We start from the raw sequence: 27,988 nt of genomic DNA, 5'->3' as shown, positions 1-27,988 counted from the left end.
GCGACCAGGGTGGGCGGATGCCGGCGGGTCCCGATGACTCCAGGTCCTGATGTCCGCAGCGGGCGCAGGTCCTGGCGGGTCCTGGAGACCAGGGTGAGCAGGTGCCAGCGGGTCCCGATCACCGCCGGTCCTCACGGCCACAGCGTCTGCAGGTCGGTCCGCGGCTTTCAGCGTCTGCACTCAAAGGTGACTCAGCAGGTCAGGAGCGGAAACTCGTCTTCCCTGCCCTTTGTTTTGTTTTTCCCTGGTTGCTCTTCCGAGTTGTGTGGATTTTTTTGGCTCCACACTTCCAGGGAACTTCACGTTCTTCTCCCTGTAGTTCTATGCTGCTCCACTTACGTTTTTGTCACGTTCTAGCCCTCTCTGTCTGTGAGCTCCCTCACAGTCTTCCTCCTATGTCGGCCATCTTGCGAGTCTCAGTCTTTCTGAATTTAAAAGTATATTAACTGCTGAGCGTAGTTTCCTCAGTGATGTTGAGTCCTGGCTTTTCAGGCCATCTGGGGAGTGAGACAGCTGATGGAAGATTGATCTCTCTTTTGCTGTCTCCTAATTCTGCCTTTCAAATAAATAAGCCTTAAAAATAAATTAATGAGGACCTGGTGACGTGGCCTAGTGGCTTAAGTCCTCACCTTGAATGCGCCGGGATCCCATATGGGCACTGGTTCTAATCCCGGCAGTTCCACTTCTCATCCAGCTCCCTGCTTGTGTCCTGGGAAAGCAGTCGAGGACGACCCAAAGCCTTGGGACCCTGCACCCATGCATGAGACCTGGAGAAAATTTCTGGCTCCTGGCTTCGAATAGACACAACTCCAGCCATTGCGCTCACTTGGGGAGTGAATCATCGGATGAAAGATCTTCTCTATCTCCCCTCCTCTCTGTATATCTGACTTTGTAATAAAAGTAAATAAATCTTTTAAAAAATGAATGAATCTTGCTTGTTGCACAATTTTTCAATGTATATGATCGTTAAAACGTTACTGAATTTTTCAGAATTTTTAACTTAATTTAACTTAATTGAGATACACAGAGAGACTGAGAAACAGAGATCCCATCATCTGGTTCACTCCCCAAATGCCTGCAACAGCCACGCCTGGGTCCTGAGTTTGAGGTAGGAGCTGGGAAATTAATCCATGCTCCCCACCAGAGCCCCATCTACTTAATCCTTCACCTGCTGCCTCCTCAGCTCTGCATTGGCAACGCGGTGCAATTGGGCGTTAACTCACGTACTCTGACATCCTAACTGCTGGGCCAAAATGCCTGCCTCCCCATTCCATTGTTAAATTGCGCTCTGTTCCCGAGTTTAGCTATGGTTTGAATAGAATCTGACTCTCTAAACTGCCGCGTGTATTTAAACCCTGCAGTCTTAGGTTAAGAGTTAGTGGGTTAATAATGGAGACCTGTTCTTATGGTGGATCTGCTGTGAGGCTTTGGAGAGAGGGTTGGATGTGTAAGCTGATTGTGTTTCCTGTCTCTGCTTTCTGGCTTCCCTCTGATCCTTCCTTTGCACATTGTCTGCCATTGCCAGCCTCCTGTAAATGCTAGCCTTGGCCACCTGCTCTTGCACCATGAACCTCCAAACTGTGAGCCAAAATAAATGTTCTTCTTTTCTAAATTGTTTCTCCTAGGTATCTTAGTTAACAAAAACGTGTCTAACAACATGAATCCGTTATTAGATAAGTGATCTGCGAATATTTTTTTCCTATTCCATGGGCTGCCTTTTAACATTATTGTGTCCTTTGATACATAGGTTTCTCTTGCTCAAGATTTATTTTTTTGTAAGGCAGAATTACAAAGAGAGTGAGAAAGAGAGAGAGGGAAGGAGATAGGGAGAGATCTTCTATCCCCTGGTTCACTCTCTCAATAGCCACAGCAGCTGGGACTAGGCCAGGCCAATGCCAGGAGGCCAGAGCATTCTCTGGGTCTTCCACATAGCTTTAGGGGACCTAAGTGGTTGTGCCATCCTCCACTACCCTCCCAGGTACAGAAGGGAGGGACTGGCTTGGAAGTGGAGCAGCTGGGACTCGAACCTGCCCCTCTATGGCACCAGCCATCAGTGGGTTTTCCTTATTAATTGCGAGTCCATGGGCTTTCTTCAAAGGTAACCACTAATGAATTGGGTGTTTCTCTGTCTCATTTCCTCTTAAGATAGCCCATCCCAGAAGTTTATCTGGCTGAAGTAAAAAAAAAACTGGAGATCCTGTGGAAGGCTCAAGTGGGAAAAGTTCTTAGATTGTTGTTGTTATGGTTGAAAGCCCAGTTTGGCATCCTAGCAGGGATGTGCTCTGATTAGAAAGATTAGTGTGTGCTTTACTCATAAGTGGACAGTTACAGCAGAGTGAATGTTTTCTTGAAGGTAGTGAAACTTAGAAGTTTATAGCGCTGGACTCTAACTGTACAATGCGTTTAGCTGCCTTGGTTAATTTATACATGTAGGCAGAGCAAATGCATTCCTGGTTCAGGAAAATGGGTTGTAAATTCTGAAAAAATTAGCGATTTTGTTAAGGTTTGCCTGTGGGCAAAGAATTGTTGAAGCAAACAGCACAGCGTTTCCAAGGGTAATGGTGCAGCGCCTGACCTGCATCAAAGCTGTGACTGAAGCTGTGACAGTAGCAGCTGGTGCCACTGCTGTCTGAATTCAGCAACCGTGTGAAGCGGCTGGAGCAGGAAATGATTCAAGGCTCCGGGCGTGGAGAGGGGAGGACTTGGTTTCAGCTCCGGCAGAGCATTTGCACAGGTTGTAGGTGTCACTTTAAACATACACAGACCTGCTGGGTGTGGAGGAGGAGCAGCTGCTTCAGGATCAGGTGTGCCTCTCAAGGGATGAGCTCATCCTTCCAACCAGACCTGCCCTAGACGTGAATGTTTTTCTGATTGCCAAGTCCCGCAGCTGGGAGAAGCAGGAAGTGATTTTGACGCTTCAGGCACTTCGTGAGTAGTGAAACAAACAAAACAAAACAAAACAGAAAAACCTATTTGCGACTTTTTTGAAATGTGTGGCTGTGGATTTCAGATTGAAGGTGACACACACACTTTGTCTTTCTCTAAGTTGGATTGCAATCAAGTGTTGGGTGGGTTGAGGAAAGCTAGAGCATCTTTTTGAGGCAACTTTTCGTGACTTCAGTTGTTTCCTAGATTGTCTTGACTGATCTCATTGCTTTTTTTGGTTCGTTTCTCTGGGTCTTTCTGGCTGGTTTTGGAGCTTTGTTGTGGGACTTTTCCCACTTTTAAAGTCTACCGTCCTGGATTCCAAAGCTATTCTGCATGATTTTGTTTGGTTTTAACTATCTCAACTTTCCTATTCAATTTAAGTAAGGTTCTTAAAAATTAAATTGGCTTAAGAAAGAAATAGTATATTGTTAGAAGTTGTACTTTTTTAGAAAAGGTAATTCTATGTTCATTTAGAGTTATGATAAATAATACAGATTTACTCTTTACCTACTTCCCCCAGTGTAACAACTTGTAAAACTACAGCGTAATGCCATGGTTAGAACATTCATGTTGATTCATTCAGAATGCCAAATATTTTCATCATCGCAGCGTCTACTATATGTTTTTTATAGTAACTCCATACCATCTGTAGCCACTGATCACAGTTTTTACAGAGAAATTTTATTTGAAGTCCTTGGAAGTTTTTATTCGAGATCTATGTAACCCTACGAAGAGTCCTAGACTACAATAGATTTTGACTCATTGTAGCCTTTGACCTTGGGAAAAATTTTATTGTCTCTGAGTTTCCTTATTCATAAATGGAATGTCTTATTTTGTGGGATTTTCAAGAAATTACAGAGTTCTTTCAAAGAGGTATGATTTGAAGTTGGTATTTAGTATAGCACTTAGAATGCAAGCTTCCTACCTCAGAGTGCTTGGGTTTGATTCCTAGATTCCTAACTCTAGTTCCTGACTCGTTTCTGGGCCATGCAGGTGCTGGGAAACAACAGTGATGACTCAAGTTGTTGGGTTTCTACCACCAGCAGGTGAGACCTGGATCCTCTCACTGACTTCTGGCCCTGATTTGGCATAGCCCAAGTTTTGCAGGCATTTGTGGAGTGATCCAGCAGATGCAAACTCTCTCTCTGTCTCTGTCTCTGCCTCTACCTTTCTTTTTGTCTGTCTTTGTCTCTGAGATTTGAAAAAAAAAAAAAAAACCAACCAGAGCCTGGCTAAAGCTTTTGCCTAGCATGTGCTAGAATCCCATATGGGCACCTGTTTTAGTCCCGGCAGACCTGCTTCCCGTCCAGCTCCCTGCTTGTGGCCTGGGAAAGCAGTCGAGGACGACCGAAAGCCTTGGGACCCTGTGCACCTGTGTGGGAGACCTGGAAGAGGCTCCTGGCTTCAGAACAGCTCAGCTCTGGCTGTTGCACTCACTTGGGGAGTGAATCATCAGATGGAAAGTTTTCCTCTCTGTCTCTCCTCTGTGTATATCTGACTTTACAATAAAAATAAAATAAATCTTTTTTTTAAAAGATTTATTCATTTTTTTATTACAAAGTCAGATATACAGAGAGGAGAAGAGACAGAGAGAAAGATCTTCCGTCCGATGGTTCACTCCCCAAGTGAGCGCAATGGCCGGTGCTGAGCCAATCTGAACCCGGGAGCCAGGAACCGCTTCTGGGTCTCCCATGCGGGTGCAGGATCCCAAAACTTTGGTTGGTCCTTGGCTGCTTTCCCAGGCCACAAGCAGGGAGCTGGATGGGAAGTGGAGCTGACGGGATAAGAACCGGCGCCGATATGGGATCCCGGGGCGTTCAAGGCGAGGACTTTAGCCGCTAGGCCACGCCGAAGGGCCCAAAAATAAATAAATCTTAAAATAAGAAAGAAAGAAAAACAGCACAATTGGGCCAGCATTAGGGGCATTGTGGTTTAGGCCATAGCCTGCAATACTGGCATCCCTTAAGGCACAGATTAAAAAAATTTTTTTGTAAGATCTATTTATTTATTTATTTATTTATTTTAAAGATTTATTCATTTTTTATTACAGTCAGAAATACACAGAGGAGGAGAGACAGAGAGAAAGATCTTCTGTCCGATGATTCACTCCCCAAGTGAGCCGCAACGGGCCGGTGTGCGCCGATCCGAAGCCGGGAACCTGGAACCTCTTTCCGGGTCTCCCACGCGGGAGCAGGGTCCCAAAGCCTTGGGCTCTCCTCAACTGCTTTCCCAGGACACAGGCAGGGAGCTGGATGGGAAGTGGGGCTGCCGGGATTAGAACCGGCGCCCATATGGGATCCCGGGGCGTTCAAGGTGAGGACTTTAGCCGCTAGGCCATGCCGCCGGGCCCAAGATCTATTTATTTTTATTGGAAAGTCAGATTTGCAGAGAGGAGAGACACAGAGAGATGATGATTGCTGCGATTACAGGGAGGAGGATAAAGCTCGCTTCGAACCCAGTAAATGACTCTGACCTCAGACTGGAACATGGAAAGGGCAGCAGAAATTCAGTACACTCCTGACGTAGTAAGCCACTGCTGAACTATTGACGGACGCAAGCCAATATTCCTACCCTAATAAGGGCTGAAGCGACGCTTACTCAGTTTCTGTGTTGAGAAAGGTTTAAAACCCTCTGCATGTTTCTTCCCTTGCCGTTCTGTTCCTTTGCAGCCCCCCTTCTGTCTGTCTTTCCACAGCATGGTAGAAAAAGACCCGTTAACGGAGTTTCCTTGAATAAAGACTGTCTATATTTTTCATAATATTCGACTGATATGTTCCTTCACGGGTGGTCGGCGAATGTAGCAAGAAAGATCTTCCGTTCTCTGGTTCACTTCCCAAGTGCCCGTAACGGCTGGAGATGAGATGATCCGAAGCCAGGATCCAGGAGTTTGTTCTGGGTCTCTCACAAGGGTGCTGGGTCCCAAGGCTTTGGGCGGTTCTTGATTGCTTTCCCAGGCCACAAGAAGGGAGCTGGAAGGGAAGTGGAGCAGCTACAATCCGAACTAGCACCTATATGGGAACCTGGCATTTGCAAGGCAAGGACTTTAGCCACTATGCTACCATTCAGTTCAGTGTGCTTAAACGAAGTGTGTGTGTGTGTGTGTGTGTGTGTGTGTGTGTGTGTGTGTGTTTTAAGGTTTTTTTAAGGTTTTATTTAAAAGGCAGAGTTAAGGGAGAAGAGACACGCATTTTCCATCTGTTTGTTCATTCTCCAGATGGCTGCAATGACAAAGGATGGGTCAGTCCAAAGCCAGGAGCTCCCATGTGGATGCAGGGTTCCAAGTACTTGGGTCATTCTGTTTTGCCTTTCCAAGCCATAAGCAGGGAGCTGGTCGGGAAGTTGAGCATCTGGGACATGAACTGTCGCCCATATGGGATGCAGGAGAGGTGCAACCTACAGCACCTGGCCCTGTAGCCACTTCTGATGCAACCATGTAAATACACAAATTTTATATTTTCATCTTACATAAAAGCTGTCAAAATTTTGGCTCACATAAAAATGCAAAGTATTGGTATATACTTTTTTTGGAATATACTTTTGAAAATTACTTGCTAGTCTGGCAGCAGACCAATTAAAGAGAGAACATATTGAATATTAAGGCAAAGTATTTCTATTTCTGTTGAAGATAATAAGATTTGTACATTAAGTGGTTGTTCCGATTTTAATGAATTAGGGGTGAATGTTTGTGGGTAAGGCACTGCTTGGAATACTTCCATCTCATATTGAAGTGCGGGCTCCTCCATTTGTGATCCAGACTCCTGTTAACACACACCCCAGGAGGCAGCAGGTGATGCTTCAGTCAGCTGTCTGCCACCTGCAAGGGACATCTGGATGTAATTCTGGATTCCTAGCTTCCTCCCAGCCTAGCCCTAGCTCTTGTTAGTATTTGGAGAATGACTAACAGGTTAGGAAATCTTTCTTTGTCTCTATAATACACATACAAACACATAAATAAGTCCAATTTAACTTAGGGGAGCCTGTATGGTAGCATAGTAGGCTAAGCCTTTACCTATTGTGCTGGCATCCCTTATGGGCACTGATTCCTGTCCTGGCTTCTATACTTATCCAGCTCTCTGCTTGTGGCCTGGTAAAGCAGTGGAGGATGGCTCAACTGGTGCCCATGTGGGATGGACCTGCACCTTGCAAACATGCATCTGCATGGGAGACCTGGAAGAAGCTCCTGGTTTTGGATCAACCTAGCTCCTGCCATTGTGGCTATTTGGGGAGTGAATCAGCACAGATGGAAGACCTCTTTCTATCTTTCCTTCCCTGTAAAATCTGTCTTTCAAATAAAAATAAATAATACTTTTTTAAAAAGTAAATTGCAAATATGCAGCATTAAAATTTAGGAAACTTTTTAAAAAATATTTTATTATTATTGGAAAGCCAGAGAGGAGGAGAGACAGAGAGGAAAATCTTCCATACGATGATTCACTCGCCAAGTGAGCCGCAACAGGCCGGTGCGCGCCGATCCGAAGCCGGGAACCAGGAACCTCTTCCAGGTCTCCCATGCAGGTGCAGTGTCCCAGTGCATTGGGTCGTCCTCGACTGCTTTCCCAGGCCACAAGCAGGGAGCTGGATGGAAAGTGGAGCTGCCGGGATTAGAACCAGCGCCCATATGGGATCCCGGGGCGTTCAAGGCGAGAACTTTAGCCACTAGGCCACGCCGCCGGGCCCAAAATTTAGGAAACTTTTAAAAATAAGGTTTATTGTTTTGAAAGTCAGAGTTACAGAGGGGGAGAGACAGAAGGCTAGATCATGGGTCTGCTGGCTCACTCTCCAGATTGCCACAATATCCAGGGCTGAGCCAAAATGAAGCCAGGATCCTGGCACAACATCGGAGTCTCCAACATGGGTTAGGAGCCCAAGTACTGAGGGGTCATTTTCTACTACGTTCCCAGGTATGTTTGTAGGGAACCAGATCATAAGTGGAATAGCCAGGGCATGAACCAGCACTGCTTTATGGGATGCTGGCGTTATGGGCACTTTCTTAATCTGCTGTACCACAACAACAGCCCCATTGATTACAGTTTCCTAATAACAAAAGGATACAAATTTGAACAGCGGAACAGACATAACATAGGGCGAGAGTTTAGGAGAGTCTCAAGCTTTCAGCTTCCATGCTGTCAGGATGTGTCACCTGACAATCCATACATATCACCAATTAGTGAGTGTCACTGGGCCTCACTGTCCGTGGTTTTTATTGGGACTTCATTCCATGGGCATGACTGATTGAACCACTGAGCGAGGCTGGAGCTGAGTCGGTCTGCAGCCCTCACCACTGCAAGGTCAGGCTGGTGGCATGTGACTGAAAGCCCCGACGCTCTTCCAGCAGTAGTCAGCCCCCAGTTTGAAACAATCTAGGGGTTCACTACGCATCACCTGGGAAGCATAAACCCAGGAGCGCCCCGCACAAATAACAAAGACACTTTTGTCACCTGGGAAATTCCAAGAGTTTCTTCCAGGAACCAAGGAGAAAGTCTAGCCAAATTATTATACGATGATACTAAAACTAAGTTCAGCTATTATTTCCTCTGGATAGCCTCTACAGATTTCCTAAGGTACTTTGTTCATATCTCTTATTTCTGTTTTTCTTGTTAGTGACCATTTTGAAGGGCTCATGACTTGTCTTTTTATATGTATTAGCACATATCTAGCTTATAGTAGATGTTCAGTAAATACATAATGGATTAAAATGTTTAATATATAACTCAGGTAGATGGGAAATTTGATGTAGAATCTTCTTGAGTCATGTTAGATAACAAAGGATCAGTAGTCTCATTTTATTGCTTTACCACCTATCTTTATTTGCTCTTCTTTTTTAAAGATTTTTTTAAAAATTTTTATTGCAAAGTCAGATACACAGAGAAGAGGAGAGACAGAGAGGAAAATCTTCCATCCAATGATTCACTCCCCAAGTGGCTGCAATGGCTGGAGCTGAGCCAACCCAAAGCCAGGAACCAGGAGCTTCTTCCAGGTCTCCCACACAGGCACAGGGTCCCAAGGCTTTGGGCCATCCTCGACTGCTTTCCCAGGCCACAAGCAGGGAGCTGGATGGGAAGTAGGTCTGCCGGGATTAGAACCGGCGTCCATATGGGATCCCGGGTGTTCAAGGCGAGGACTTTATAACCACTACGCTATCATGCCGGGCCCTAAAGTTTATTTTTTATTTGAAAGGCAGAGATACAGAGAAAGAAACAGAGAGAAAGAGATCTTTAATCTACTGGTTCATTCCTCAAATGCCCAAAACATCCAGGGTAAAGCCAGGAGGAGAAAAGATCTTCTTCCAGGTCTCTCATGTGGGTGCAGAGGCCCATACACTTGGGCCATCCTCCATTCTTTACTCAGACTGTTAGCAGGGAGATGGATCAGAAGTAGAGCATCCTGGATTTGAGTTGGCAGCCAAGTGGGATGCCTGCACCGTAGGCAGAGGCTTTACTTGCTATGCTATGGAACCAGCCCCTCTCCTTTTAGAATTATCTCTTAGATAGATGACAACGTCAGAGATCTTCTGTCTTCTGGTTCATTCCCTAAATATCCACAACAGCCCGGACTGGGGCGTGTGGAAGCCAGGAGCCACAGTTTTCATCTGATTCTCCAATGTGGGTGGCTATTTCCCTGGCAGATCGGCAGGGGCTGCTGAAGGCAAGTGTCCAGATCTCTTTCTGGTTCTCCCGTTTGGATGGAAAGAGCCTAGCTAGCTGAACAGACACCTGCTCCCTTCTGCACATGCGTGAGCAAGAAAATGGAGTGGAGAGTGGGCCTAGAACTCTGCCCAGGCACTGAAACTTTTGTGCCTCCCTAGTGGTATCTTAATGGCCTTGCCAGATGCCCGCTCCTCCCATTTTTTTTCTTTCCGCTTTGCCCTCATTTCAAAATTTTTTTGCATGGATATCAGGTTTATGACAGAAATGAGATTTTGCTTTTTAAAAAAATGATCAATATTCTTTTAAATAGCCATTTTCTATGTGTTTAAAACATATTAAATTCTGCATACACAGTTTGTAGGGATGACATTATTATGTAGTTATGTAAGCATTATTATGCCCAACCTCTGTGAACTTGGAGGCTGTTCGTGGCTCCTGCTTCTGATTCTGAGGATGAGTAATTTTAATGGCTTGTTGTTTGTCTTATTCCCGAAGCCATTGTTTTTGTGTTGTGTTGTTAAAATATTCTGAATATCTTTATCATGATGTGGATTAGTTCCTGTGTAACAGCATTTCAATGGAATATGTCCTCTCTGGATATTGTATCATTGTATTATATACACAAAAACATTATTTGCCCTTGAGATTCTTAAAATGTGCTACTGAGTTTATTAAGTTCCTGTCTGTTTCATAAAGCCTCATTCCTTCTCTTTTCTTTTTTAAATTTAATTTTATTACTAACATTGTTTACATAGTTGACAAGAATGCAGGCCCATGAGAACAACTGAATAGGATGGGGCCCGGCGGCGTGGCCTAGCAGCTAAAGTCCTCGCCTTGAACGCCCCGGGATCCCATATGGGCGCCGGTTCTAATCCCGGCAGCTCCACTTCCCATCCAGCTCTCTGCTTGTGGCCTGGGAAAGCAGTCGAGGGCGGCCCAATGCATTGGGACCCTGCACCCGCGTGGGAGACCTGGAAGAGGTTCCTGGTTTCTGGCTTCAGATCGGCGCGCACCGGCCCGTTGCGGCTCACTTGGGGAGTGAATCATTGGATGGAAGATCTTCCTCTCTGTCTCTCCTCCTCTCTGTATATTTGACTTTGTAATAAAAATAAATCTTTAAAAAAAAAAACTGAATAGGATGGAGAGGGTCAAGGTACAAGGGAAGGTAGGTGGGACAAATGTTTCTAATTTTCCTTTTCTTCCTTTTTCTCCTGTATCGGGGAGGGAGGCGAGGGAGGAGAAAGGGGCTACTCCCAGCTGCCAAGCTGCATCAGGACTCGGGGATGGGAAATGTCTACTTGATGCCATCTTAGAAACCTTGATGTGGGGTCTGGCGCGGTGGCCTAACAGCTCAAGTCTTCACCTTGCACATGCTGGGTTCCTGTATGGGCACTGATTCTAGTCCTGGCTTCCCATCCAGCTCCCTGCCTGTGTCCTGGGAAAGCAGTAGAGGATGGCCCAAAGCCTTGGGACCCTGCATCCATATGAAAGACCTGGAAGATGCTCCTGGCTTCGGGTCGGCTCATCTCTGGCCTTTCCAGTTGCTTGGGGAGTGAATCAGCGGATGGAAGATCTTCCTCTCTGTCTCTCCTCCTCTCTGTATATCTGCCTTTCCAACAAAGAGAAAAAAAAAAAAAAAAAGAAAAGAACCCTCGATGTGGAGAAAATGTTCCAAGGGTATTGTTTGAGTACTTTTGGTAGTTCTGAGATACAGTTGCCCTTGCTGCTCTAAGGTTGAGAAAATCTTTCCAAGGCCTATTGGCTGATACACTATTGACAAGGCCCACCCTAGTGTATCTACTCACCCAGATACTTGCTGCCAAATGTTGTCCAGAAGAGTTGTTTAGCCCATTTCACTCTCCATCTTCTCTCCTGGAGCTCAACGTCCTCTGCAGGCCCAAATGAGCTGGTTATTATGTGTCACTTATGTACCTGGGCATGCCATCCACTGTATGGGCATCAGTAATCAAGGAGACCCAGTTGCTATACATGCGTTCCAGGGTCAGACCACAAGTTCTGTGCTTCTCCCTGTAGCCAGAATTTTGAGTCTAGTGGTCCAGTTGGGGATTCCTCCAAGAAACCGCCCCAGGGATGAGCCCAGATTTGACTCTTGCATGTGCCCGACAGGACAGGTCTGCTTCATCACCCATATCAGCCTATGCACACACTGGTGATTGTGGTTGCTTTGTCAGTTCTGTCCCTAGCCCCACGTCCCATGTAAACTGATGGGTTGCAGCCCAGCTAAGCCCAACTTGCCACAGACCTGGCCCTTGTGCACACCAGCAGGAACTGCAGCCTAGTTGAACCTGTCACCTGCTACTTTTCACAGTGCACAAGGGCCTACCGTGGAATTGTGCAGCCAGGACTCCAGTTGAGGCATTCTTACATGGCGTGCACACCTTCCATGTGACAACTTAGCCATTGCTCCTTGTGCTCCTCACCTGATGTACATTTAGTTTTTTTTAAAGATTTCTTTATTATTTTTATTCAAAAGGCAGATCATATTTTACAGAAAGAAGGAGAGACAGAGAAAAAGATCTTCTATCTGCTAGTTCACTCCCCAAGTAGCCTCAAAAGCTGAAGCTGAGCCAATTCAAATTTAGAAGCCAGGAGCTTCTTCCAGGTTTCCCACATAGATGGAGAGTCCCAAAACTTTGGGTCATCCTCTACTGCCTTCCCAGGCTACAAGCAGGGAGCTGGAAGGGAATTAGAGCAGCCAGGACATGAAGCAGTGCTCTTATGAGATCTTGGCACATACAAGGTAAGAATTTAGCCACTAGGCTATGGCACCTGGCCTTTGATGTACATTTAGGTTGCTTCTAGTTTATATGTAATACGAACAGTACAGTTATGAACATTCTTGTGATTTGTCTTTGCAAACTTGGGTATCTTCAAGATAAAATTCTTATATATTGAATAATGAAATATATTTGAATAAAGAATATAGAACCTGGAAACTGAGAAATATTGGTAAACCTATATTCCTCCTGTAAAGGGTGAATGAAAATTTTTCTTTCTTCACACTCTTTTTTAACACTGTTGTTATTTAACTTTTAAACATTCAGCAGCCTTGGGCTCCGTGCAGTAGCCTAGTGGCTAACTCTTCGCTTTGCATGCGCCAGAATCCATATGTGCATCAGTTTGTGTCCTGGATGCTCCACTTCCCTTCCAGCTCCCTGTGTGTGGCTTGGGAAAGCAGTGGAGGATGGCCCAAAGCCATTGTGGCTACTTGTGGAGTGAGCCAGCAAATGGAATATCTTTCTGTCTCTGCTTTTCTCTGTAAATCTACTTTTTCAATAAAAATCACTCAGTATTAAAAAAAAATTCGGCAACCTGAGAGAAGAAAAATTATGTATAGTGTCCTTTTATATTTCTTTATGAATGAGATAGGACAATTTTCTTACCTTTAATAAAGGAAAAATGCACTCATATGGCCGATTTCCCATTACAAATATTTTTTTAAGATATATTTATTTGTATTGCAAAGTCAGATATACAGAGAGAAGGAGAGACAGACAGAAAGATCATCCTTCTGATGATTTACTCCCCAAGTGATCGCAGCAGCCGGTGCTACACCAATCCGAAGCCAGGAGCCAAGAACTTCCTCCAGGTCTCCCATGCGGGTGCAGGGTCCCAAGGCTTTGGGCAATCCTTGCCTGCTTTCCCAGGCCACAAGCAGGGAGCTGGATGGGAAGCGGGGCCGCTGGGAATAGAACATGCTCCCATATGGGATCCCAGTGCTTTCAAGGTGAGGACTTTAGCCACTAGGCTACCGCGTAGGGCCCAGTTTTTTTTTTTTTTTAGTAAGTTTTATGTGAAAGGCAGATTTTTTTAAGAGAAAAGGAGTGTGTGATAGAGTCTTTCATCTGCTGTTCACCCCCAAAATGGCAGCAATAGCCAGAATTAAACTGATCTGAAGTTAGGAGTCAGAAGCTTTTTCCATTTCTCCCATGTGGGTACAGGTGCTCAAGAACTTGAGCTATCCTTTGGTACCTTACCGGACCATGAGCTGGAGCAGAGTTGGAAGTGAAATGGTTTGGACACAAACCAGTGTTCAGGGCCCAGCGTGGTGGCCTTGCGGCTAAAGTTCTTGCCTTAAACACACCAGGATCCCATGTGGGTGCCGGTTCTAATCCCGGCAGACCTGCTTCCCTTCCAGCTCTCTGCTTGTGGCCTGGGAAATCAGTCAAGGACAGCCCAAAGCCTTGGGACCCTGCACCCGCATGGGAGACCCAAAAGAAGTCCCTGGCTCCTGGCTTCAGATCGGTACAGCCCCGGCAGTTGTGGTCACTTGGGGAGTGAATCATTGGATGGAGGATCTTCCTCTCTGTCTCTCCTCCTCTCTATAAATCTGACTTTGCAATAAAAATAAACCTTTTTTTTTTTTTTAAAGAATAGTTTAAAAATAGAGAGAAAGATACCAGTGTTCGGAGCAGTAGCTTATTTTACCATCACACCAATACCCAAGCATGTTTTTAAAATTTTTTTTTCTCCAAACACGTTTTTAATTTGACTTTTGAGTGGGTACTTATGGGAAGTACGCCTAGTAAGCAAATGGGAGTATTTCCAAGGAAATGTGGAGGCCTTTTTGTAATTGTTTAGCAAAGGGTGTGCCCAAGGATCATCACTTCTGATACTTGGATGTCTTGTTCATCCATTCTCTTTACGCCCAAACACATGACAAATGTGCTGGCTTTGCTGCTGTGCCATTTCAGCACATTTTCAGTCTTCTTTTGTCTGGCTGGATTATCTGCAGCCATCGCAGATGCATGTGTAACCGATAGTTTTGGTGTTGACTTGTTCACTAGGGGAATCAACACGTTTTGACCTGACTTAAATGACAAAGTGGGAAGAGTAAACTTACACTGACAGTCTGCTTTTCTTTTCTAATGTAGTCCTTAAAAATAATTTTAACATTTCATGTATGGTGAAGTTATTTGCCAAGCATTTGAAGCCATCCAGTTTTATCAGGTGGTGGTTACTGTTTATGGGAATCTAATTTAAACCACAAACATGAAACAATAGGTGTCCTTATTCTGCCAAAAAAAGGAAACTATTTATTTATTTATTTAAAGATATATTTATTTTTATTGTAAAAGCAGATTTACAGAGAAGGCCAGAGTGGAGTCAATCCGAATCTAGGAGCCAGGAGCTTCTTCCAGGTCTCCCACACAGGTGCAGGGTCCCAAGGGTTTGGGCCGTCCTCGACTGCTCTCCCAGGCCACAAGCAGGGAGCTGGATGGGAAGCAGGGCCACTGGGATTAGAACGGGTGACCATATGGGATTACGGCACTTGCAAGGTGAGAACTTTAACCACTATGCTATTACGCCAGGCCCAGTAAATACATGCTTTTAAAAAAAACAAAAAATGTCAGGTCCAGGCACAGTAGCCTGGTGGCTAAAGTTCTTGCTTTGCATGCACCAGGATACCATATGGGTGCCGGTTTGTATCCTGGCTATTCCACTTCCCATCCAGCTCCCTGCTTGTGGCCTGGGAAATCAGTCAAAGATGGCCTAAAGCCTTGGGACCCTGCACCCATGTGGGAGACCCAGAAGAGCTCCTGGCTCCTGGCTTCGGATTGGCTCAGCTCCAGCCATTGTGATCACTTGGGGAGTGAACCTTCAGACGGAAGATCTTCCTCTCTGTCTCTCCTCCTCTCTGTATATCTGCCTTTCCAATGAAAATAAGTAAATCTTTAAAAAAGCATGTATTTATTTATTTATTTATTAGCGAGAAATAGAGAGAGAGAGTTCAAGCTCACTTCGTCCTTTTAGGTCATTCCTTAAGTGCCTGTGGTAAGTCAGGCGAGAGCTGATAGCTGGGAATGCAGTCTAGGTCTGCAATGAGATGGCAGGAACCCAGTCATTAAGCAGCACTACTGTCTCCTAGGAACTTCAGTAACAGGAAGGTAGGGTCAGGAGCTGGCCATAAAACCCAGGTGCCCCGATGTAAGCCGTGCGTATTACACTCCATGTCTTAACCGCCAAGCAAAAATACCTGCTCAGTCCTCCATCTCTCTTCTGTATTTATTTACTTAAGACAAATAAGTGCTTTATTTGAAAGCAGAGCAAAGTGGGAAGTGGGTGGGATGTGTGAAAAGGGCCAGAAATAGAGGGAGCTCTTCCATCTTCTGGTTCATTCCCCAGAGTGGGAGTGGGTCAGAGTGAAGTCAGGTGCCAGGAACTCCATCCTGGTGTGCCAAATATGTGGCAAGAACCCAAGCTCTGGGGCCGTTTACACTGCCTTCTCAGGTGCGTTAGCAGGGAGCTGATCTGGAAGTGGAGCACTGTGACTTGAACTAGCAGCAGCTTAACTTGCTGCATCACAGTGCTGGTCCTGCATGTTTATTTGAGAAGTAGAAGGGCACAGGAAGGTGGATGTACACACACACACACACACAATTCCCATCCTCTGGTTCACTTCAGAAATGCCTGGAAGACCAGAGCTGCGTCAGGTCAAAAACCTGGAGCTGCAGGTGAGCAGCAGGAAGTCAGCTGGCTAGTTGTTACCACCATCTCTCAGGTGTCCATTAACACAGAACTGGAATCAAGCTGAGCTGATTTTTTTTTTTTTTGAGATTTCTTTTTATTTGAAACAGTTATAGAGAGTAGGAGAGTCAAAAAGATGTTCCATTGCCAAATGGCCACAATAACCAGAGCTGATCAGAACCAAAGCTAAGAGCCAGCAGCTTCTTCCTGGTCTCCCATCTGATTGCAGAGACTCAAGGACTTGGTCCGTCCTCCCTCTGCTTTCACGGGCCTTAAGCAGGGAGTTGGACTGGAAGCAGAACAAGTTGGAGTAGAACCAGCACCCATATGAGACGTCAGCACTATACGCGGAGGAATAGCCTGATGTGCCGATGTATTGGTTCCTGTTGTCTTTTTATAAACATTGTGTTCATTGGGGGCAAGGATTTGATGCAGTGGTTAAGACACTACTTGGGGTGCTTGCATCTGATTGCAAAGATTCAAGTCCCAACTCTACTTCCAGCTCCTGCTTCCTGCTCATGCAGTCTCCGGAGGCAGAAGGTGAAGGTGCGGACTCAGGTGCTTGGAATCCTGCCACCCATGTGGGAGACTGCAGCTGAGTTCCTGGCTTGGTTTGGCCCAGCTCTGGCTGTTGTGGGAACTTAGGGAGTGAACCAACAGATGGGAAATCTCTTTTTCTGTGCCTCCCCTCGTAAAAGCTTGCCTTTCAAATAAACAGACCTTTAAAACAAACTAACAAACAAAAAAATGGAGGTAACCCTGATTCATGAAGTACAAATAAAATCCAGTTAGATCTGTTAACTACGAGTGTTACAATTTTGTCTTGTGACACTCTTGTGGCTTTTTTAAAGAGAAGCAAAATATTAATTAAAGTAAACATTGTCTTATGCCCTTTGCTGCATGTAGTAGAGATCAATAAGAGAAGGTGTGAGTCAGGGTCCGGCGCTGTCGGGCAAAGCAGATAAAACTGCTGTCTGTGGTACCTGCATTCCACATGGGCTCCAGTTCTGGCTGCTTCACTTCCCATCCAGATCCCTGCTAATGTTCTTGGGAAAGCTAAGGTTCTGCACCAATGTAGGAGATCTGGAAGAAGCTTTTGGCTTTGGACTGGTCCGGCTCCAGCCATTGTGGCTATTTAGGGAGTGAACCTGTGGATGGAAGATCTCCCTCTGTTTCTGTTTGGCTGTATGTAATTGAAATAAAATAAAACCTGAAAAAAAAAAAAGAGGTGTGGGATCTAAGCAAAGGAGATTTAGCTTGTATTCTCTCACTAGCATTTCTTCTCAAGAAAGTTTCTTGGCTCTGTAGGAGAGGTGAGGTTTCATTTTAATCCAGGTCTTTTACATAGAGAAACATTCTAACTACAGGCATATATGCGGTATATAAAGTAGTAAAATATATTGAAGTGGTGAGAAAGCAAACACACACACAGGCAGAGTTGAGAAGTGGATTGAGAGAAAAGGAGTGGGGGGAGCAAAAGCCAAGAGGGCATCTTCACTACCTGCCCTCTGGGCTCTGGGGAGTGGACAGAGCCCTTCCCGGGTTGCTGGACTTTTCTGTAAGGTCAGAAGGTGAATAGCTACATTGCTCTTCCCTAAATCCCAGGGAAAGGAGACCTGTATCCATGGGAAAGGGATTGATTTACTGACAGGTGGCTAGGATTACACAGGGCAAGGTGGGTTGGGGTAGTTGCTGCTAGTTCCTGACCCTAGGCTAGCTACCGGTTTATCTCATATCTAGAGACAGGATGAATCAAAGATCCTTGTTTTTATCTAGAAAATAATTTCAGATGTGAGACAGGGTAGTAGTAAGCATGCCAGTAAAAATTTCTGAACACATCTGACAGGCCAGGTGTGGGTCCTCAGCAAACAGCTGAGTTAGTCTGTGTTAGACTGGAGTTTTTATAGACCAAAGAATTGCCTACCATTGCTCCTCCCCAGTCCCTCTTCTGGGATATTGGTGGGTCGGGGGACTTTCCTGGCTTGGAATTCTTCCTCAGGATATTATTAGCACAATGTCTTTGGACCTAACACTCCTCCCCCTCTTGGGTCTTGTATGTTGGAGAACTGGAGCCACGTAACAAGGTTATTAAAGGTGGGCAAGACTTTTTTTTTTTTTACATTTATTTATTTTTATTGGCAAGGCAGATTTTATGGAGAGAAGAGACAGAGAGAAGGATCTTCCATCCTCTGCTCCACAACAGCCAGAGCTGAAGTAATCCAAAACCAGAAGCCAGGAGTCTCCTCTGGGTGTCCCGCACAGGTGCTGGATCCCAAGGCTTTGAGCCATCCTCCTGCTTTTCCTGGCCACAGGAAGGGAGTTGAATGGGAAGTGGTGCAGCCAGGACATGAACCAGTGCCCACATTTGGGACCCTGGCACTTAGAGGTGGAGGATTGGCCAGCTGAGCCATAGTGCCTGGTCCTGGGCAAGGCTTTTGAGATTGAACTGCTTGTTTGCTTCTGAGGCATTCTTCTACATTTCTTTGCTCATTCAACCACCTGGTATTCTTGGTTTTTGTTCTTCTCCTTTCATACACATAGGCTGATGTCAACCTTGGAATGCGATAGTTGTTTGATTAAGATCTTACAGATACTTTCTTCCTGGTAATCTTTTTCAGAGACCTTTGTCTGTTAGTCACAAATTGGCCTATTAAAATGTGTGTATTCCCTGTAAAGTACTTGAAAGATATAATTTGTAAAATTTTGTTGAAGCGCAACTTGTTGAAATTTTCTTTCTAAAATTCTGATGTATTTAGGGGCCAGCACAGTGGCATGGTGGAATGATCTGCTGCTTATGGTGCCAACATACTACGTGGGGCCTATGGTGCCAGCATACTACGTGGGCACAGGTTTGTACCCTGGCTGCTCCACTTCTAATCCAGCTTATGACCTGGGAAAGCAGTGGAAGCTGACTCAAATCCTCGGAATTCTTCACCTACATGGAAGACTGGAGGAAGTTCCTGGCCCCTGGCTTCAGATCAGCCCAGCTTTGGCCATTAGTTATTTTTATTGGAAAGGCATATTTACAGAGGAGAGATGCAGAGATCTCCCATCCACTGGTTTACTTCCCAAATGACCACAATGTCCAAAAGCTGAGTCTGAAGCCAGGAGCCAGGAGCATCCTTTTGGGTCTTCCATGTGGGTACAGGATCCCAAGGATTTCGACCAGGCCATAAGCAGGGAACTGGATGGAAAGTGGAGTAGCCAAGGCATAAATTGGTGCCCATATGTTATCCTGGCACTTGCAAGATGAGGATTTAACTGTTAAGCCATTGTGCCAGGCTCATTGGAGTTTTACAAAAGTATTTTCTGAAGGACTTCAAAAGATATTACAGTTAGGGTGTGATTTCCCTACAGATTGCTTCTCCCTCACTTGTGTGAGATGTAATGTCTTGTTAACTAGTTGCAGTGTAACCAGTTGAAGCTCTATGACTACTTCCATAAGCTAGTTCCATTCGATTAGCCCCACAGTCATTGTTAGCAATCAAGGTTGTGGAGTTTGACCTTGACATTTGTATATTCTGCTTTGCATTTAGCACCTATCTGTAGAAATCCTGCACTTAGAGGTGCTACTTTCCTCTCCTTCACTGGGCATTAGGAGACCTAAGAATGATAATGGTTAACAGGAAAAGCAATGCTACCTTTTTTTTTTCAATATTAACAGTTTTCTTGTTACCAAAAGACTGGTTTAGTATTATTGGTAATGTAAGTATTCAATTAGTTTTTTTGTACAGTGCTTGTTTAATTTTACTGATATATTTTTGTATTTTTTTCTTTTTTTGTTTGTGATAAATTTTAATCATATTCGATTCAAGTCATATATTTTCTCTTAACCCATAGAAATACAGCAAACCCTCACATTTGCAAGGATTCTGCTGGTGAAATTTTTCATCTAAATGCTTATAAAACAATTTGTTTCAAAAAAGCTGTTTTATAATCACGAGTGTTACATGGAAGGGTGTGTATTGGTCCCCTTGGGCCTTTGTGTTCTGCCTGCAAATGCAAGTTCTGGGCTGATTGATCACATGCTTAGGGGGCAGAACGCTGCCAGTTGTTTGTTCTTGGTTTAACTTGGTGTCTTCACCAAGAAGGGTGGAGATCTTTCACTGTCCTGACTTTGGAGCTTAAGCATTTTAAAATTGCCATTCTTCTTTCCCACAACTCTCTGTTTAGATAATAATAATTTTCTTTGATAGCTCTGTTTTAGAGTTTTGCCTGTCAATATGATTTGATTGACTCAAGATAACACTGGAATTCTTAGAGTTTGACCAAAAAAAAAATGATTTTGCTTATTCTCAAAAACCCTTAAAAAAAAAAAAAAGATCCTGTCTTAGCTGCCCTTTGTGACTGTAGTGGGGGAGGACTTGTTCAGAGCTGACTCCTCCTGGGAAGTAGCTGCCACCCTTGGAGCCTCATTGTTGGATGACCTCTGTTGGCAGGAATGCCCCTAGAGGAAATAACCTCATGATTGTTTTTCTTAAGCTCCTAGTAAAGTTTGTGGTGTGTCCTTTCAAGTTACTTTTAGTGAGTTTCTTAAGTTTATTTTGCTTGCATTTAATTGGAGACCCCACCTTTTTAACTTTATCTGCCGTTGTCAGCACAGAGTTCTTGGTGTTTGTGAAAATGACTTGTCTTTCCCCTGATATCCTGTTGTGTGGCAAGCCTTTGTGGTTTAGATTGAGTTTCCCATTGTTGTAGCTTGGCAGTTGTCTCCTCCCTCCCAACTACTCCAGCCATTCCCTGTCCCTCCCCATTCCTGCATCACTTGCCTCACAAATGTCCTTGTGGATGCACTGAGATTTTTTGTGTGTGTGATGGAGGTTTAGTGTTGCTGTCTGGTAAGTGTAATAGCTGTGCTGAAAGTGGGTAGATGGAGAGATACATGAACTGTTCTGTCTTTGTGAACTGTTTCTTTTAACAGCAAGAGGTTAAATTTTGAGATTAGATTTTAGAGCTCTTGACTTTCAGGAGGCCTGGTTAAATGCTGACTGTTGCTTCCTCTCTTTTCCATCCTCTGTCAATTATTAAATTTGGGGAATTTTATATGTATTATTAGATTAAAAGTATTTTCATAGGTTTTCTTGAGCTTGTTGGAATCGAGTTGTGAGTAGTGTTGTAGATTTCCTTCAAAGTTTCTATGATTTTTTTTTTTCATATTTGCGTCTGTACAATGTTTTAGTAATAAGGAAATGAGCCTATTTTGTGGCTTAACTGGAAAGTAGCATGTACTTCCAGAACCAGAGTGATTCTTTTTTTCCTGTTAGCAAATGTTGTTGCCTAAATTCAGTGAGATTTTGGCAATATGCTGTCAATTCTGGGAAATGGTTTGCTGACTACTTCAGGACAACAGATGCTTCTGGGAATTATTTTTGGGAGGTTTGGTTTGTTCATTTGCACCTGTTCCCTTGAGGTGTGAGGCCTTTAATCCTTTTCAAGGTAAATATTTAATATTTGGCATTCCGATTCAATCGAATGGTGATTTTCATATTGGATTTTCTATTTGGTCTATTTTAATACTTAACCAAGAAAAGGTATTTATGTGTATGTGTGTGTGTGAGAGAGAGACATTGGATGAATCATACTTTGGTATCTTAAATAGTTATAGGTGATGAGCCTACGATACTCCAAGAGTACTGCTAATAAAAGTCATTTTTATGATATGTAATGTTGGAAAACTTGTTTGTGGGATTTGATTGCTTTTTGATTGAATTGCTTTTCAAATGGTGATTGAACTTACACGATATGATTTCCTGAGCTCCTTTTATGGGTCCCATGCTATGTGCTGGGAAGAATGCAGGTTTTTTTTCTTTTTTGTAAAGTGAGAAAAATAATCTCTCCTTAGAAGGTGAAGTACAAGAAATAAAGAACATACGTCTGGTGCCAAGTCTACTGCCAAACAGAGTTGGTATTCGCTAAGTGGCAGCTACTTTTTGTTTTGTTTTGTTTTTAATAATTCTACCGCCGAGAGAATCAGACAGGCTAAGAAATTTGCTGAAGGTGTCGCAGATGTAACCGGTAGAGCTAGGATTTGAATTGACTTAAAACCTGGAGTTGGGAGCATGTTTTCATTTGAATGTTCTAAAGACTTTGAGATCTCTGTCGCTCCAGCACCTTCCCCCGTTGAGGAGTGGTTCTTTACAGATGTTCTTCTTTCTTTGGGATCATCGGTCACCTTCCCAGTCATGTGCCTGCTGTCTCATACTGGAGTTGCTGGTGCCATTTGGTGCCAGTGTTCTCCCGACAGAACAGAGGGAAGCGTGCTGTCAGTGGCTTTCCCTCCTCTGTTCCTCTTAGTGATTAGAGCCCTTGTACTTCCCTTGTTATTTGTGCTGAAATAATTTGAGTACTGGTGTGTTTTTAAATGGCTCATAAATAATACATAGTTGCAATCAAGTATTTAAATTTAAAAAGCATTACTTAGTGATTTAAAAAATTAGGGCGGAAGAAATCCCTGCTTCAGTTATTGAAGCAGAGGGCTGTCTGTATAAGGGCAACTCTGTGTCTGATTATCTTTTAACTCATTAGCCAGTTTACTGTTAATTGTTGCTGCAACTTGCTTTGTGGCTGAGAGAGGATGTTGTGTTTTTTTCCCTTGGTTGTAAAACAGTCCATACTCAGTCTCTATACTTATTTTTTTTAAAGATTTATTTATTTTTATTACAAAGTCAGATATACAGAGAGGAGAGACAGAGAGGAAGATCTTCCATCCGATGATTCACTCCCCAAGTGACTGCAACGGCCGGTGCTATGCCGATCCAAAGCTGGGAACCTGGAACCTCTTCCGGGTCTCCCACACAAGTGCAGGGTCCCAAGGCTTTGGGCCATCCTCGACTGCTTTCCCAGGCCACAAGCAGGGAGTTGGATGGGAAGCAGGTCTGCCGGGATTAGAACTGGCGCCCATATGGGATCCCAGGCGTTCAAGGCGAGGACTTTAACCACTATGCTATCGCGCCAGCGCCAGCTTCACTTATTCTTTTATGTACCAAGTAGTTGTTATCTATTGAGTTATTCAATATACCTTCTATGATGTGTTTTAAGGTACTAAAATAATGGTTAAGTATGGTACTTAAAAGATAATCCTTTGGGAAATGAATTAGTATAAGTGGTTACTCCCTTAGGTAGTTATTGTCATTGGTATCTATTACTATAAATTGTAATTGTAAAGCAGGTTTACTTAGTTGGAAGGCTTGCTGGGATGAAGTAAGACTAAGAAGATGGAAAGTGGGTTAGGGAAGAGTGTTTCTTGTACAGCAAAAATCCTTTTTTGTTTTCTCTTTCTGCAACCTTTAGTATATACAATGACTTTCAAGGTTTCTTCCTTCTACCCACTTGAAAATATTGCTCTGCCTTTGTTATTTGGGAGACATTGTGGAGGAGGAATAGATCTTGTTTTATGTGCATTTTTTTTTAAAGATTTATTTTTATTACAAAGTCAGATATACAGAGAGGAGGAGAGACAGAGAGGAAGATCTTCCATCCGATGATTCACTCCCCAAGTGAGCTGCAACGGCCGGTGCTGCGCCGATCTGAAGCCGGGAACCTGGAACCTCTTCCAGGTCTCCCATGCAGGTGCAGGGTCCCAAATCTTTGGGCCGTCCTCGACTGCTTTCCCAGGCCACAAGCAGGGAGCTGGTTGGAAAGTGGAGCTGCTGTACAAGAAACACTCTTCCCTAACCCACTTTCCATCTTCTTAGTCTAATGCACCTGGGAAAGCAGTGGAAGATCGCCGTAGCCTTTGGGCCCTTGTGCCCCTGTGGGAGACCTGGAAGAAGCTCCTTGTTCCTGGGTTTGCACTGGTCCAGCTCCAGCCATAGTGGCCATTTGGGGCGTGAACCATTGGATGGGAGATCTGTCTCTGTCTCCTTTTGTCTGTGTAAAGCAGAGAGTATGATGATGGTCAATCATTACAATTATAACTACTGTTTATGGAATTCTTATTTTGTACCTGACCCTTAATATTTCACGTGCATTAGTTTATAGTTTATTCTGTCTTTTCAATCAATCAGGTGATAGAAAAAAATTCCGAAACTAAAAGAGCCAGGGACAGAATGTAAATTCATCTTGTGTCATCTTCATCAAAACCTTTATTCCATACTTTCCACATACCAGACTCTGGGCTAATTATACATTTAACATTTTGTTTAATCCTCATAACAATACTGTGACATAGATGTTATTTATTAATCCCATTTTACCACTGAGGTACTTTACTAAGATTCAGTGACTTGGTCAAGGTGACTCAACTGGTAGTTGACGGTGTCTAGACCTGTTCTACTCTACTGATTCTGCATCTCCAAGATGTATATATGACATAGTGTTTTATGGGATTGCCATTATTATATCTTGGTTCTAAATGTTGTGTGTCTAGAGTTAGGCAATATGGTTGCCATCGACAAAGGCATCACGTTGAGCCACTGCATTCTTGCATACTGCCATGCCACCTCCCTGTGTGAGGCTGGTAAATTCCTGAATGGCTCTGAATCTGTATAGGAAGAGCAAAATAAATACCCTGTAACTTGTCAATTCGCAATTCTCACAATTAGTTGAGGTATAACAAAGAGAAGTAAGTTTTATCTGTTTTCTTTCCAACAGATTCATTGTGGCAACTTTTTGACTTCTCATAATAGGAAAAATAAAACTTTTTGTCCTTTATAGGCATACTGTTCTTCCTGCTGTACATGATGTAATAATCTGAAGCTGCCAAAGTCCAACCCTCAGGAAATTGTTTGAGTTGAGTAACCATTCACTGGGGAATTAAGGTTATCAGTCCATAAATCAACAAATGGTTTGGCCCTTTTCTATGGTTGTAGATGCTTATCTCTATTTTCAAACGTGAATCAGAGGCAAATAAATATTGGTTGTGTTGATAGTGGCTCAAGTAGAAAGTTTTTAGCAGTACTCAAGTTAGATATGAGTTTTTTTCTTAAGATTTATTCATTTTTATTGGAAAGGCAGATGTACAGAGAGAAGGAAAGACAGAAAGATCTTCCATCTGCTGATTCACTCCCCAAGTGGTCGCAATGGTCGGAGCTAAGCTGATCTGAAGCCAGGAACTTCTTCCAGGTCTCTCACATGGGTGCAAGGTCCCAAGGCTTTGGGCCATCCTCTACTGCTTTCCCAGGCCATAAGCAGAGAGCTGGATGGGAAGTGGAGCAGCCAGGTCCTGAACTGGTGCCCATATGGAATCCCAGTGGTTACGAGGTGAGGATTTAGTCACTAGGCTATCGTGCTCGGCCTGATATGAGTGTTTTAGGTACTTTTATTTAGGGTCAGAATTTATTAGGATGTTGAAATTGATTGTTCTAGGCACTTGCCCTTTCAGACACAAACTTTCCTCTCTTATGTTGGACATTTCGTGCTGTGATTAAGACATCATTCAAGGGGCTGTCATGATGGCTCTATTGCTAATCCTCCACCTGCAGGCATCAGCATCCCATATGGGCTCCAATTCGTGTCCTGGCTGCTCCACTTCCTATCCAGCTCCCTACTTGTGGGTTGGGAAACAGCAGAGGATGGTCCAAATCCCTGGGACTGTGCATCCACATAGGAGACCTGGAAGAAGTTGCTGATTCAGATCAGCTCAGTTTTGGCTCTTGCAGCCATTTGGGAGTGAACCAGTGGATGGCAGATCTTTTTCTCTGTCTTTGTAATATAGTCTGCCTTTATGATAAAAACGATATCAGTTGGGACAATCTTTGTCTCATGTCAAAATGTGTTTTGTTTGAGTCCTGAATTTACTTCCAACTTGAACTTCCTATTCATGTACACCCTGGAGGCTGCAGATGATAGCTTAAGGGCTTGGGTCCCTACCACCAACATGGAAGACCTGTATTGAGATTCTGGCTCCTGGCTTTCCTCTGACCCAGGCCCAGCTAATGTGGGCCTATGAAAAATGAACCAGAAGATGAAAGCTCTCTTTCTCTTTCAAATAAAAGAAAGACAAAATTTCCCCAAACTGCCTAGTATAATTGGCCTCTATATAGAATAAAAAGATGTGCTTATGTGGATTATGTACTGTAATCTTTGTACACAAAGATGTAATGTGAGGGAGACAGTGGATGTTGTAATATGTTACCTACATGCACTGAAAGCACAGAGATGAAGTAGTTTGAGCAGTTGGTAAGGTGACAGTGTGAGAGAGGATCTAAAAAGGCTTTTGTATCACTGTTCCCTGTGTGGTAGTTTTAATGTTCAGCAATAAAAAATGAAGAGGACTGGCATTCCCCCGTGGGGTCAGTGTTCGAGCAGAGACCATGAAAAGTAGAGTACATAGTCCTTATATAGAAAGGGACCCGGTTTACCAGGAGTAGATGATGAGTGAGTGGCTCAGAAGTAGTCAGTGAAATGTCTGGTCAATGAATGAGTGGGTAGAAGATGAAGCTGAAATGATGGTCAGATCCTGCGATAGTCCAGCTTTGTACAGGTGCCACACATGTTTATATTTTACCTGATAAACTAGGAATTAACTGGCAATATAAAAAAATATACAGTGTGAAAATCATAATCATGAATGGTTGCATAAGCAAAAAAGCCTGCTAAAATAGTTCTGATTGACAACTTTAATTTTTTTCCCCTGAAGTTTGCTATTTCTATATGTTTTTGTCTTGTTATCAGTAAGATAAGTAGACAAGAAAAAAATAGGGTAGAGAAACTTGTGAAAAAAATCCATCTGCTAAGTCTTTCCTCTGTGAATTAGAAAAATACTATTATTCTTCCCTAGGCAAAAGAACACCTCGAGGCAGGAGCCAAAGAGCCATTGAAGATTATTGAAAGGGGGAGTGGAATGTTCTGGACTGTGTTTTAGGAGCTCTCTGGCAGTCTCATGTAGGAGTGGGAGACTGATAATGAGTCAGTTGTGTGATGCACTGGTCCAGAGGTAGCAAGGATCTAAACAGCCACAGTGCCTCTGAGAATCGAAAGAAAGGAAATAGAAATTCAAACCTGGCACTGTTTCTACATAGGAAATCATTAAACAGCTTTCATATTGCTGGGATATTATACATCTCATTGATTGGTTATCTCTGGTCCAGAGTCCTTTCACTCTGTTTCCAAGGAAATGAGTTTGAATTTGTGTTATATTACATAAGGAAATTACAGATTAGATACATCATCTATGCATTTTACGTAATTTAGAAAAGAGGCTGGGGGAAATCTTTAACTCCATTGCTCCAACAAGCCTCTTACTTACTGCCATTACCTTTATTATTATTTTACATTTACTTATTTTAAAAATAATTTATTTATGTATTTGAGAGGCAGAATTATAGACAGACAAGGAGAGAGGCCTTTTATTTTGTTGGTTGATTCTCCAAATGATTGCAATGGCTGGTCCCAGCTGAAGCCAGGAAACTTTAACTCTAATTGGGTCTCCCATGTGGGTGGTGTGGATCCAAGCAGTTGAACCACCTTCTACTGCTTTCTCAGGCACATTAGCAGTGAGCTGGTTCAGAAGTAGAGCCTCTAGGGTTCAAGTTGGTGACGCTGGCATCCCAGGAAGCAGTTTGACCCATTGTGACCCAATCCCAGCTGCGGTACATGGCATTTTAGCTGTTTTTCTTCTATAGTGTCATGCATTCTGTTAAAATTTCTGTTTTTTTTGGTACTGGCCCTCAGTGTGGATTTATCTGATGTTTTTGTTTTAATTGGACTAAGATTATGTGGTTCATATAAGAGCCCTGCAGGAGTAACATTGCTTCCTTCTCACTGTGCTGTATCATTGCACTCGTGTTGTCAGTATTCATTATTGCGAATGATTTTGACCTGGCTCATTTGGTTAAGATGATTTTCGCCATTGTAAAGTTTCTATCTTTCCTTCTGTCTTAATAAATCTGTTGGAGATACTTTGAAATTATTACCTGGACAAATGTCCTGGAGATCTCTGTGTATGGGTTACAAGCTGTAGTTAGAGACCTCATGGAAATTTA

The 27,988-nt window shown here is 43.6% G+C and overlaps 1 protein-coding gene across 1 annotated transcript in view; it reads left to right on the top strand.

The window, feature by feature from the left end:
- The first annotated feature begins 2,763 nt into the window (after nt 1-2,763).
- Nucleotides 2,764-27,988, top strand: part of USP54 (ubiquitin specific peptidase 54) — a 101,441-nt gene continuing 76,216 nt past the window's right edge. The window contains exon 1 of the mRNA XM_036495737.2: nt 2,764-3,017. The gene's annotated coding sequence lies outside the window, so the exon portion shown is untranslated. The remainder of the gene's footprint in view (nt 3,018-27,988) is intronic.

This window comes from Ochotona princeps, chromosome 13 (assembly GCF_030435755.1).
Source record: "Ochotona princeps isolate mOchPri1 chromosome 13, mOchPri1.hap1, whole genome shotgun sequence".
In the NCBI taxonomy this organism is placed as follows: domain Eukaryota; kingdom Metazoa; phylum Chordata; class Mammalia; order Lagomorpha; family Ochotonidae; genus Ochotona; species Ochotona princeps.
The sequence above is the reverse complement of the archived record's forward strand: the minus strand, read 5'-3'. Positions and strand labels throughout refer to the sequence as shown.